At 36.4% G+C, this 13,775-nt stretch overlaps 1 protein-coding gene across 7 annotated transcripts in view; it reads right to left on the reverse strand.

Annotated features, from left to right (window-relative positions):
• The window catches only part of ASIP (agouti signaling protein), a 42,395-nt gene extending 28,983 nt beyond the window's left edge, over positions 1–13,412 (reverse strand). For 2 of the 7 annotated variants that reach the window (XM_075058785.1, XM_075058795.1), the window contains exon 1: positions 3,269–3,539. The gene's annotated coding sequence lies outside the window, so the exon portion shown is untranslated. Of the gene's footprint in view, positions 1–730; positions 877–3,268; positions 3,540–9,421; positions 9,466–12,062; positions 12,101–12,438; positions 12,578–13,240 lie in introns of those variants that run through there. The other 5 variants (XM_075058805.1, XM_075058777.1, XM_075058813.1 and 2 more) reach the window with 5 other exon arrangements.
• Positions 13,413–13,775: the final 363 nt, after the last annotated feature.

Raw genomic sequence — 13,775 nt, forward strand, 5'->3', positions numbered from 1 at the left:
CATGGCATCAGTGACTCAGACATGGTGTATCATATGGAAGAAAGATATCGGAGCAGTCTTGGGTATCTACGCGAGATCAGCGAGAGATCTGGACTACCTCTACAAAGTGCTGTGAGGTGCAGCTTTCTCCATGGAAGAAGGGAAATCCATGTATGGCTAAGTGGAAGAAGGAGGAAGACAAATTCCAAAATCTTAGAAAGCATACACTGAAACAACAAGCTTTGAAATTACACATACAAATGATAAAAAGCTCAGGGTGAATCCCTAAATAATATATACATAGTTATTATTTAGGGATATATATATATATGTAGTAACTACAATGTACGTTTTATTTCATGCACTGTGTCCCCTGAAATGCTGTGTATTGCTTTCAGATGATCTGCCCGAAGTTGCTTCTCTGCCACTTCATGTAAAAAAAAAGGATAGAAAATAAGTCTTCATAGATTCCACATGGTTTGGGCTCAGAAACGTATCTGAATGGATTCTTTCTAACTTGTGTTTTTAATTGATCACAGGAGTGAACTAGATCTGCTCAGCACAGAGCTTTATTTCATTTTATCCTATGTTACAACTGGTCATTCATTGTGGGTCATTGCAGATGGTTCCCCACGATGGGATCAGTCACCTTTATAATTTTTATTTTAAGCAAATGTATTACCACCACCAAGAAACCTGGGTTTTGTTACCAGCTGCAGCCTTCCCAGAGGGTTCCCCTGAAAGAACATACCTGCTGCCATCAGCAGCTGGATACTGGACCTGCAGCTGCTCTGAGCAGAGCTCCTTATTTCAGGGTTGCTTTACACTGGTACAGGTAATACTTCAGTTCTAGACACCTTTGGAAAGTACATGGCAAAATCCACTAAAAAGGGTACTCTGCAGGAAGAATAGAAACAGGCTTACATGTGTACACTCAGTTTAGATATTTTTAACTGGGATACTTCTATTGACAGGATGAAAACATGCTTAGTATTTCGCTAAACAGTTAAAATTATCATGTTGAATGGATTTGAAATGCTTAATCAAACACTATTGTGAACATAATGTCTTCCTAAGTATTTGTAGGTGAGAATGTATCTCAGATTTCTTTCATGGCATAAGCATTTAAACATGCAGAGAGAAGCAAATGAAAAAGGTGTGGTGAGTGCTTCCTGAGCAGAGCACTAGTCAGTGCTGCCTTCTACTTCCTTATAACTCAAATTCAATATACTTATTTCAAATGAAATAAAGTTTTAACCACCTGAGTCAAAGAAGATTGAAGGGAAATAGTGTAATTTTAAAAACAAATTTCATAAGCAAACGCCATTCAAGAAGTCAGTGGGGTTTTCTGTTAAATTTGCTGTTTTTAAGAAATGTTGTTAAAAATGTTTTGCAATATTTCTTCTATGCAAATATGTATACCACACGAGCATGCAGACTTTATTAACAAAGTGTTAACTATCTAGTCAAGGGTTTTAGTAGGTCTTTACTCTGCAAAATACTGGGGACTAATTCATGTGTGTAGCTCTACTTAAGAGTCTGTTCATGCGTAACAGATTAAAGGAAGTACTAAAGATGAAAACCTATATTGAAGCTGGCAAAATTCTTCTTCAGTTTTCAGTGAACTGTTTTTTTCCATGTACAAGAAAAATAACATTTTTCCCTAGTTATCTTCCGTATCTGTGATCATTTTTGTATTTTTGCATTTGGGCTAGAATGCTCATGAAAGCTTTCTGAGCCTGCTTCAATGGAGAATTATTTTTTTTTTTTTCTGTAAAGTGGGAGATGCATAGGGAAGTGCAACTTTGATATTTGGAAAGCCAAACAAGAGACATATTCTTCTAAAAAAAATCAACAAAACCAACCAACAAAAAAAGCCCAAAACAACTACCAAAACCAAACCACAAAAATTCTCTCCCTCCCCCCCATCCCCCCCACAATCCTAATAGGCTCAAAAGACCTTTTTGAGAGAGACTGTGACTAAAACTGCCCAAAATGTAGACTGGGGAGACTTCAAACTATCCAAATAAAATGCAAGTGACTCTAAAGGGGGAGGGGGCACAGACTCTACAGTCAAATAACGTCTCTAAGGAACCCTTCCTGTCTCAATCAGAAGCATTTCTGATATTAAGAAGGTGGCCCACAAACTAGAAAATGCCAGCAAAGCAACAACGACACTTTTGAACACAATGAGCTACCCCTTCCTTTCATCATATGGCTGAAAGTCAAAAGAAAAAGAGAGCTGTATAATATATAATGAGAAATAAAGTGGGAAAAAAGTAGACAAAAATATGGAAAACAGTAAGAAAAGCATCTGTTCAGGAAAATAACAAATGTAATAAAATGAACAATTTTATTGTTCATTTTCTAGAGACTGCAGTAACTATAAAATTGATAGAAGTGCTGTAGGAATTTAGGTTGGAAGAAAAATGCTTCTATTGTAAATCACAATCATAAATTATCTCTACATTTCATATCTTGTTAACTATGTAAAGCAACTGTTGCTTGCTAAACTCACACAGAATTATATAATATAATGAATACTAATGAAGGATTAGACACTTGGATATGTGTAGCATAGAATTACTTTTTTTTTGATGTGCAATAGAGATAACTTACAGGGCAAATTAGAAAAAGAATTACAGTCCAAAGTTTGAAGAGAAATATTACCACTCCCGAAACAAATAAAATCTAAAACCTTAAAATCTTTCAGGAGTTATAAAAGCTTCAGGAAAATAAGGATTTTATTTCAATATTATATAGTAATTTTATTTACCTCACTTGGACCGGGAAAAAAATAATTTAGCTAACCAACTGAAGCAGTGTAAAAATACAGCTTAGGAAATGTACTCTGTTAACGTTAAAATCACACAATAAAAGAGTGTATAGAGATAATATAACATTTAAAATAATTTCAGAAAAAAACTTAGATGCAAATAGACTAAAGTAAAAAGCAAAATTTGCAACAAAAAAATTGAAGAGCCAGATACATCAAACAGAATCGAAACAGTCTAAATCACGGGCAATGCTGAAAAAGAAGTATTTGAAGTCGGACAGAAAGCTGGAGCAAACAAACACAGAAGAACAAAACGGTAAATTATCAAAGTCAAGAGAGTTTTAAAACTTTACTGCTTTCCAGACCAGCGAGTTAGATTTGCAGGACTGATTCGAGCATAAAGGAAGACAAATATCTCCAGCGCCATGTAGCAATAAAATACGATCTTTCAAGTCCAAGCAACACAGTGGAAGTTAAATGCCCTGAAGAAGAGGTTAAATGTTTTGGTCCTACCGAAACAGTAAGCTGTTGTCCTATTCATCAGGCCCTAACGAAAATCAATGCAGCTGGTCTCCCTTGTTCTGCTGATCTGCAGAGAATATAGGCAAAGCTTTTGGAGTTGTTCGTACTCCCGTTTGACTGCTGAGCAGCCTGCTTTTAATATCACCTCCTCCCAAAAGCAATGCAGAAGCATTTACTAAATTTTAGCTGACAAAATTATAGCAAGGATGGACAGTCTATTCTTTTATACTTGAATTTCTGCTTTTTTCTCAGTGCCTTCCCCCCCCCCCCTTCTCTCTTTCACTGTTGCTCTGAAAAAATCTGGTGGAAAATTGACCCATAGCCCCTCCTATTTCTCCCCATTTGAAAACCATAGAGACAGTCCTGATCCAGCAGTCTTCAGACAGAGACAGTTTCAGCTGAGGGCAGCTGTTTTCTTCTGTCACTCAGGTAGAAAAAGGTACATAGCAGGGGAACAACTGAAAAGACCTGCCGATAAAAAAAAACCAGCTGTTGTGCTCTTTAGTACTTGTTTAGGGCTCATTACTGCAAGTTTCCCTATCTGGCAGTCTTGCTCCCTGGAAAGATCATTATAAATGCATGTGCACAAGCAGCTCCTCAGCAGTTTCCTAAGCATGAGAATAGCAGAATTTTTCATTGATTCACTCCAATGAGAGAGTTTTGTGGAGTAACTAAAAGTAGGAACATAGAGGAGGAAAGGCTTTTTTCTTAAGCTTGATAACTGCATGTAAAAAACCAGATCAGTTAACCAGAATATGGACACAATTATTCAAATGTATCAAATGTCCCTTTATAATTTCAAGGGTTTAATTATACATTTCAATGTTATACTAATACTTTTTGTTGGCTATTTTACAGCCATGTGCATGTCATGTGTGCCATCAGGTTTTTTTATCCCTACTTAACTAAGTTCTGTATGAGGGGATAGATAGAAATAAATAATTGTTAAGCTATTTAGCTGCTGACAAGATGGCTTATGTTTGCAGCCTAGGGCACAAAAAATTTCAGATTGCGATAAATGACAAAGGGTCAATGGATTTTTGGAAGCTGAATGATCGAATTTGATTTAACAGCTTCAGGAGTGTTTGTATGAAAAAAGTTGATGTAAGGGGGAAAGGCCCTGATTTGAAATAAAACTGCAGCTCCTTTGCATTTCTCTGTGTGATTAATGAGTCTATTTTTGTAAAGACAGTTTTTTAGTGTTCCCTCAGGATCTCATCAGGACTATTCCTGGGTTGGAAAAAATACCAGTTTCAGGAGGCCTATTTATTTATTTATTTTTTCTCGGTAGGCCTCCCAAAATGTGATAGTTTAGGTGAGAAAGAATACTAGTGTAACATGAGCTGACTTTATAGGACTCAAAAAGTTTGCAAAAAACATGGGGCCATGGGAATTGCTGTTTTGGAGTTGCAACCACTCCTCACAACCCACATATTGGAAAATTTTGTAAACATCAAAAGTTTAAAAATGATTTTTTTTTACTACTTCTGATTTAAGGCACTAACAGATTGTGAAGTTGCTTTTTTTTCTGAGTGCTGTCTAGAACAACAGCTTACTTTTTGCTATATTTGAAAAGTCTTTCAATTTCCATCTATTTAATCACAGATTTCTTCTGAGATGCAACTAAGACACTGCAGACTGTTTCTTTCTGGTAAATTATCCCAGCTCTTCACTGATTGCAGTCACTTACTTGCTTGGTTTAAAATACTGTGCTCTTGTGTTTGTCCTGAATATCTGTCATGACCGATTTCCTAGGAAATGCCTGTTGCTAGCAGTATTGTAAGTAGGCTGATTTTATTTATTTTTTTTCTTTCCTCCATTAAAAACTGTTTTCTCCATTTTTGTACTGGAGTTTTACCTTTCCAGTGTTACAGCTTCAGTTCTCCTCTTCCATAGTGAAAACGAACAATGAACGGACCATGGTCATGCAGTTTAAAGAAGGATTTGACACAAATATGAATGGTAAGACTCTGAGGGGACAAAACCCACATAACTATGTGCTTTATGTATGTAGGTAATCTATTAAACTGAGTGCAGTTATTCAAACACTTAAAAGTGACTGTGGACTTGTATGTTTTCCTGATTCAAGGTCTTATTTTTTGAAGAGAGAGAAGTCTAAAGTAGTTTTGCTTAAGTCATAATGCAACATTTCCAGATTTACATGGAGATGATTAGAGATAGACAATAAAATTTGGCCCAAAATCAGCTTTTCACAGAAGATGTATATAACCATAATATCACTGTGCAAATACAAAGTTAAGGAGTATTACTACTGCAGTAAACTGATAGCACTAATGTAGACTTTCAGCTTTTAAATTAAAACCACCAGAGTGAAAAAGGGCTGTTATCTTTTTGCTTCAAACTGAATAACTTTATAAATCAAAGAAAACCTTCTGCATCCAAGATGTCTCTTTTTGCAACAAAATTTGAAGAAATGTGTTTTCCATTCTCTGCCCTGGTACTCTCAAATGAAAATTTCTAAGTGCTTTCAAAGAAGTAGTAATAAAGAATTTAATATTTACATCATTACACAATAAAAGAGGTAACTAAGCTGCACATTTGTAACACTCTTTTAATGTTCTTTACTAAGATATGTGCTGCTGTAGTATGGCAGGAATAGTGAAAAGATGTGATCAGGAACTAACTTTTTAATGTGAAACCAGCCATTTGTGGCCAAGCCTCTGTGCTTTGCAAGCCAGCAGAAATGTACAAGGACTCAGCCAGGTGATACACAGACAGTTAGTTATTTGTTAAGCATATGTATAATGACATGACTTGTACTGTGGAAGATTGGGATACTTGGAGCAATTTTACATGCCTAGGCCATTTTGCTTGTAATCCTTTGAACAGCTAACTTAAAGGCAGTTTCCCCATTTGATTTGAAATGTGTGTAGATAACCTTACCTAAATTTTGTGACATCAATTTAAGTAACTAAATCCAGCTTGAAAGTTGCTCACCTGTTGTTACAGACAAATGTAGCAAAGACCAAAAGGTTTTCAGAAACTATCATGTTTGGTGTTAATATATAAGCAAATTACATCACAGACCATCTGGGGATTTCTGTTCCTACTAGAGGAAATGCCCAGTGCTTAGCCTCTGCTTTTCCAAAAAGCATCCAGAGCATTAGCTTGGATCCTGGAACGGTTAGGGATTACCCACCAACAGAGTTCCCGCACAAAGGAAAGATGTGTCGAGCAACCAGAAATGTGGGCAAAAAAATGTGTCTTCTGTGAGCTACCTGAATGTGCTTGAGATGCTTGAGAAGGAGTGTTTGAGGGACCAAATGGTGACGAACACGATGAGCAAAAATAATTGTGTGGTGCTCTGAGTAGCTTCTCAGAGTAGCTCTGAGAAGAAACCTAGAACACTGGGAGGAAGACAGGCTTGCACAAACATGAAATCTTTCTGAGGCTCTTGGAAGGACAGATGTTTTTCCCTTGTTGTTCTCTGCTTGTGTTGCTTCACTTTTGTTGGGTGATGAACATGAAGCAGTAGAACTGGTTGAATTTTAGAAGGTTGGAATGTTCTCAGTTGTGAAAATTGACATTTATCACATGAAAAGCTTTAACAGCAACCAAATTTTCCAACTGAAAGAATTTAAATTCCAAAACTTTATGTGCTGATATCTGCAGGGGAATTTACAGCATCCGCAATTTCCTTTCTTTTGAAAATGCTGTTCTTATTCCATTTTAAATGTTCAAATTCAGAATGTTCTGATTTTATCTTTTTTTCCATTTGAAATAAAAAATAACTTAGTCAAAAGTTTTTCCCATGAAGGAAAATGTATTTTTCAGACACTGCTGTTATCTGAATTAGGGCCAAATTCTGATCTTAGCGTCTATTCAAGCCTTGAGGCACTGAATTCACATCTTATGACATTGTAGACATTTATGGGACGCAATTAATTTTCTCACTTAAAAAAGAAAGAAATCCCAGGGATTTGTTCTGTGCTGCTTTGAAACAAAACTCAGCTGTCACTCTGGAGAATGGTTTAGGTCAGACATGATGCAGGGATCCTGGTTTGCATTCACAGTACCAGCCATTGTAGCCTTGTAAAAAATCTGGGATGTGTGCATTTGTCTGTCTTTCTCTTCTCTGATCTCAGTCAGTGTTTCATTTTCTCCCTGTTTGGCTCATTATATTTTCTATTGTTGTAAGTTTACAAAAAAAAAATGTATTTTGCCTTTCCTTCCCCCCCCCCCCCCCCTTGTTTCTTCCTTCTTTCAATAGCTGGCACATCTTGGCTTTTCTTCCTCTTCTTCTGTACTGTCTCATGCACATACTCTTCTATAACATTTGTTTTTCCACACTTCTTTTTCTATCTGTTTCCCTTAGCATTCTTTGATACATGTTCAGGCTCTCTTTTCTGTCTTTCATTTAACCACCTTTTTTTTTTTTTTTATTATCTATCCTTTTTTGCTCTGTCAACTCCCCCCATTTTGTCATCCTTTCCTTCTTCTCATAATTTCTTCTGGCTGCCTTACCATACCCTTCATCACTGGTTGTTATCCCAAACACGTACTGTTGTATGACACCCTGACTCTTTCGTGCCTACCTCCTACCTGTACCTGGTACCCTCCTCATGTGTACATCTTTCTGCAGATGTTATTAGTCACATTAGGGCTGGGATGAGACAAGAGAAGGAGTTTTTCTCCTGTTCCCATAAGGATCTGGATATGCATGTGGTCTGTTTGCTGTTCATATGAGGATCAGTGTGCATCCATTATCTGCAAAGTTCATTGAATAGCCTGTGGATAGTTACAGATTGTATTTTTTAATTGCCTCATACTATCTTATAATAGGATTTGATGTCTTTCATGAGCATATGAGACCAGACTCCTCTTGGCAATGTTTCTCTGATTTTGAAGGTATGTTTGTGTGACAGACAGCAGCCTGATCCATCCTTGTTTTGTGGCATTTATATGGCACAAGAATGTAACACTTCTCATTTATTTATTTTTTCTCAGTTGCAAATACTTTTATTGGGAAACCATTGCTATTCTGAAAATCTTTGCAACTTGGCTTAAGGTGTTTTTTCTAATACATGAATAAGAAAGTTAGAAGCCCAGCTTAAATAAAAGTTGCTGTTATTTACAAGACCGTCACCTGTTTATAGTAGGAAGAAAGTTCTCTGCTTCTGTGACATGATAATATTGGAAGGTGATCTAAACATATTTGCTGGAAGGACAATCTGAAAGACCAGTTACAGAATTCACATGAACATGCTGCTCACTTCTAAGAGGAGAGATAACATGTGTCTTTGGACAGCAATACAGTGCAAGGATGGGAAACCCTGACTGAGCAAAATCAAATTTCTGCATTTCCATACATTGAGACTCTTATAGGCTTTCTGAATCAATTCAAGTCACTGACATGTCTAATCAGACATATTCTGATTAGAAATCTTTATATTTTTCAGATATAGTGTGACCTGGGAATGCAAATATGAAATAACTGGCAAACTAACAAAAATATTTTAATAGAAAGAACATTAGAGTGGAAATTTGCAGCTTATATACCTAATATTTTTAAAAGGGAATAGATTATTACAGGCAAATAAATCCTTATCTGAACATGACAAAATGGATAAAAATAATTAAAAATAGAATAATGAGGTGTCTGAAATATCATGATAGGATGAGGTTTGAACAATACAATCAGCCATGAAAGAGTTCCTTTGAAGAAGCATAACAATCTCTCAGTGAAGTTTCTCATCCTCTTAAATATGAGGTCCTGATCCTTCCTGGAAACAGATCATGGGTTAAACAGATTATATCTGATCTAGTTTTTGCTTTTGTATGGGAATAGATGTAACAAAAATCTCAGAAATACCACTTCATGTACACCTGGCTTTGCAAAAATCAGTGGAAGGCAGTTTAAGATCATTATTATTTCAGTGGTACATTTCTTGCTGCTAGTTCTGTGGAGTTGCACTGCTATAAAATTAGAGATTTTTCTGTAATAAGTAATGGAGAAGATGGGTATATTTGGAGAACATTTGGAGAAACCTTAGCATTTGGAGAAGTGACATGTGAATGATGCAAGTGAAATCTATCTGATTTATGCTTTTGAGTAAAATATTGTGAATAGTTGCATTACATTTTGGTAAAATAATGCTACATCAGTTCAGAAGAATGTCTTACCTTTAGGCTTGAGAGGTCTGCTAGTTAATGGTTTATCCTCAAATCTGAGAAATCAAAGAATGCTATTTCAGTGGAAGCAGTCAAAAGGAATAAAACCTACACACGGCTGCAGGTTAGTACTAGATTTACTGCTGTGTTTATGCAACATAAAAAACTGGTGTGTCCCCCCCTCCCCCCCTTGATATGCTATGGTCATTGTTACCATAGGTTCTCTCATTCCTCTTCATTGCTAGGAAATTCATAACATGGATTGTCTTTCACTCTCATGATGAGCTAGTCTTTCAGCCATAATTGACCTTATTGCTTTACCTGTTGCCCTAATTTTCAGAACATTGTGGCCAATGTGAGATACAATTTTGCTTTGCAGTTTAAATGCTTTATTTATCAGCGAAGAGAAATATAGAGAATATATTCATCATAGAAATACTGAATATGTCAAAGCTTTTGGGTTGGAACAATACTAGGCAAAGTATTGATTGAAAAACTTAAAAAAATCAATCCATACCATCTTTCATTATATTTATTTAATAATGGCAACCAGCCATGAACAGTTAATCCTAACTTTTTTTTTTCTTTCATACTTAATCAGAAAGGGGTTTAACTGAAGGCTAAATATTTCAAATTTGTGTTATAAACTTATCTGGCTTGCTCCTGCTTTCTTAGAAATAAGTGGTAAAACTTTAGAGGATGTGTCCTTAGTTAAAACTTTCTTCACTTGCCTGAATAAAGACAGCAAGAGCAAAACAGGTAGAGCAGAGCATGAGGAGTAATACAGGGAAGAAAGAGGCAATAGTGACATAAACTTAAAGGTGGCAGACATACGTTAATTACTGCCACTAAAATTTTCCAAATATGCTGCTTGTCACATCTGTCTCAGCTCTGATCACGTCTGTGGTAGGTTTTCAGGACTTTAAATTGTAAATGTTTTTAGGGAAGGGATTTTCATTACTCTTTGAAGTACCTGCAAAACTAATATATGGTGCATCACTGTGCCTGAAAATATCAAATATATGCATGACATATATATATTCTATATATATAAAATGAAGTTTGGGAAGCGCTTCAATATCTTACATTAAATTCTTATATTCTTTGCATGTTAAATTACAAGCTCTAATGACAGTTGTGACCATCCCATGAAAGGAAAAATAGTATTTTAGTTAAATAGCTAATTTACATTCTACATTCATAGCTTAGTTTACTCAGGTTACAGTTGTAACATTTCTCACAACTTAGTGATTTACTGCACTTTGAGGGATGTGTCTAAGCATTAAAAGAGGTTGTGCTATTGGTATCTTGGAACCTCCTAAGTGAATTTTAATTGTTCAACTACATCTACTTTCTAACTAAACATAGAAAAGGATTTTAAGTACCCCATAATATTCAATTAATGTTCCCATATTTCTGTTGCAACAACATTTTGTATCAGATATTTCTCAGTTGTGATACTGTATGTTTTCAGATAAATCAGTACATTTTTTTGTTGCAAAGACATTTGAAAGGGAGGGAAAAAAGTCCCTCACAAAACCAGCATTACAGTAAATTTTTCTTCCTTTTTTTTTTTCTTCTTTTTTTCCTTTCTACCATTTTAAACTTAAAGCTACTGGGAGTGAAGACTGTTGATCTAATTGCCGTACAAAAAGCTATCTGAGCTTGCATCCTTCTTCAAAAAAAATGGAGTGAACGTTCTTGGAAACTTGCTAGAATTAATCTTAAAGCATAAAACTTTAACATTTGTGTGAGAGCCACAAAACTGCACGCACATGAATTCAAGCATCCCATTTAAAGACCTATTCATTAAATTCTTCAAATATTCAGAACTCCCACCTTCTTATTTTCTGTACAAGAAAGGCAATGGACATCTGGTCCTTGTTAATACAATCAGTGTGTTTACAGGTTTCAGATTTTTAAGCACATCATAAAAACATCTTGTATACATCTGAACATATACAATGTATAATGTTTATAAGTAAGACTTGCTGGTACTGGAAGAAGGCAACAAAAATTTTTGGAAAAGGCTTAAAAAACCCCTGATCTAACATTCAATGAAATCACTCCTGAAACAGAAAACAAGATGTAACTCTCCACAATGAAGAAACTACTTATTTTTTGCCTATAATAAAAAGAATTTGAGACCAGTACGAGACAAAACTCTAATAGCAGAAAAATTATGTTTCATATGAAAAGATATTTATAAGTCTTAACTGTCCAATTTCTAAAGGCAAACTGATAATTTAGAAAGCAGAAAGAAAACGCTATCTTTCCCATAAAGGAGAGCTGCAGAAATTAATATTTTCATTTAACTAAAACTTTTTGTCTCCCTTTTTAATATATTCATTTTTTATTTCACAAAAACTGGTGAGTAGTTATTACCCTTCGTGTTTCAACTGACCAGTGCTATTATTTTTAAATTAAATGATATATATCTATTTATGCATACCTACAAGCAGAGTATTTAAACCATAGATTTCTCTGGCCCCTGAATTTTCTTTTTAGCTTGCTAAACAAATCCATATCACACCTACAGTTCTTGCTGGAGGTATATCTTCCTAAAATATTTTGTTGTAATTTAGAAAAACAGAAAAAAAAAATTTATGAATAACAGCAAAAAATCCACTTAAATAACAAATAATTTACTCACCCCAGGCATGTAGCTGAGGTGAATGTACTTCCAGCCAGATTTGAAAGTCATAGCTGAAGTGCTGTACATTGACTGGCAGTTCTGGCTTTTCTCATTGTAAGGAATTTCCCTGCAAGTCAAGTGAAGCTAATCCTGCTAAATCCTTTGATTTATCTAGAGCTTCCTAGGTAACTCATGTTTTAAGGCCTTTCTATAGATTAATTTTTCTTAAAAATAAACCACCAAAGAAAATCAGGTAACTGTAAAAACTGCTGTTGCATTAAGGCATCCTGGCATTGTAGTATCAGCCTAAGGGCAGCAAGGAACAGCAGGATATGCTCAATAAATTTTGTTTAGCTGCATCAGAAACTAACGTCCAAACGCATTTACCACATACCTTTCTTATAGGCCTTCCACTGTCTGTATTTTTAACATTCTGGTTCTGCTTCCTTTTCATATAAATCAGAAGTTAACCTTCAGTCAGTGAATTAAAGATGTAAAAGGTCTTGCTTATATTGAATATCCAAGACACATTGGCAGGGGCGGTACTTTGAAATGTTTATAATTTTTTCCCTCCCTCTCCAATGCAATGTCAAATGGGACTACTGCTGTCAGTTCACGTGGTCCTTTGTACTTACACAATAGAAGTTTATACATCAAGTATGTAAAACAGGAGACCCAGTGTGCCGTTCTAGAGGACCAAGCAACTGCTAATTTAGTTCTACGATGTACTTGTTTATACAGCTGTGACCTATTGGTTACTTGTTTAGTGCCTTTGGAATTGGCAGCTATTAAAAGTTGAAAGCAAAGGCCTAAAGACTGTATTTGGTATCGTCTTGATAGCAGGTTATTTCTACAGGGCCATCATGGAGGGAAGTCTACTGGTTTGGTACCTTCCTTTTTGGAGGCATGAAGGAGAAGAATGTTTGGTCCAATGGGGTTTCCAGGTTTTCTAAAAAAACAAACACCCTGCAAAAATTAGGTATCACTAACCAGGTATTTTGCCTCCTCCAGGGGTGTGAGTTCTCATGGCCTCCAGAGTCAGAGTCCTCTTTTCACCTCAGTAATGATGGGCAACAGCACTGGAACATCCAATGCTAAAATCAAGACACTGAGTGCTGGGTATCTGTCAAATTTGTGAGGGATTGAAAAAGCTCAATGAACTTTGGGGGACTGTAGAGAATGCAAATGCCTCTTACCGGCTCCTTTGCTGGGTTCCCTTGCCAGGAGGTTCTGATTTAGCCCCAGGGCTCTTCCATCAAGGATGAAGTGGGCTTGTAGTACAATGTGCAGCTGAGGACTTGGGGCTGCATCTCTTTTGTCCCCTTCTGCAGTTGGAAACCTTTTCCTTCCCCAACAGAAGAGCATTTCCTTCTCTCTCACTCCCAGGACACTCACTGATCCCATATGTGCTGCAGATCTGCTCCAGCAACTTGCTCAGGAAATGGAGGAACACCAATGGCTAGGGGAAGAGGAGGGAGAGTGCAGCTGGCCTCCAGCTCCTCTTCTTTTTCCACTGCTAAAGTAGAGAAGGACCACACTGTCATGGCCTGGAGACAGAATATGGGGCAGGGACACATCAGGGTCAAGTACTGCAGAATAGGGTCTGACTTGGCCATGTAGGGCAGCAGGGTGAGGCACAAAGCTACCATAATGAATATTGTGATTGTACGGGTGCCTGGTTGTAATGCGTGGTTAGCATCATGCTACCGCTGTGGTGTTGGTGCATCATCC

This window comes from Buteo buteo, chromosome 2 (assembly GCF_964188355.1).
Source record: "Buteo buteo chromosome 2, bButBut1.hap1.1, whole genome shotgun sequence".
NCBI lineage: Eukaryota > Metazoa > Chordata > Aves > Accipitriformes > Accipitridae > Buteo > Buteo buteo.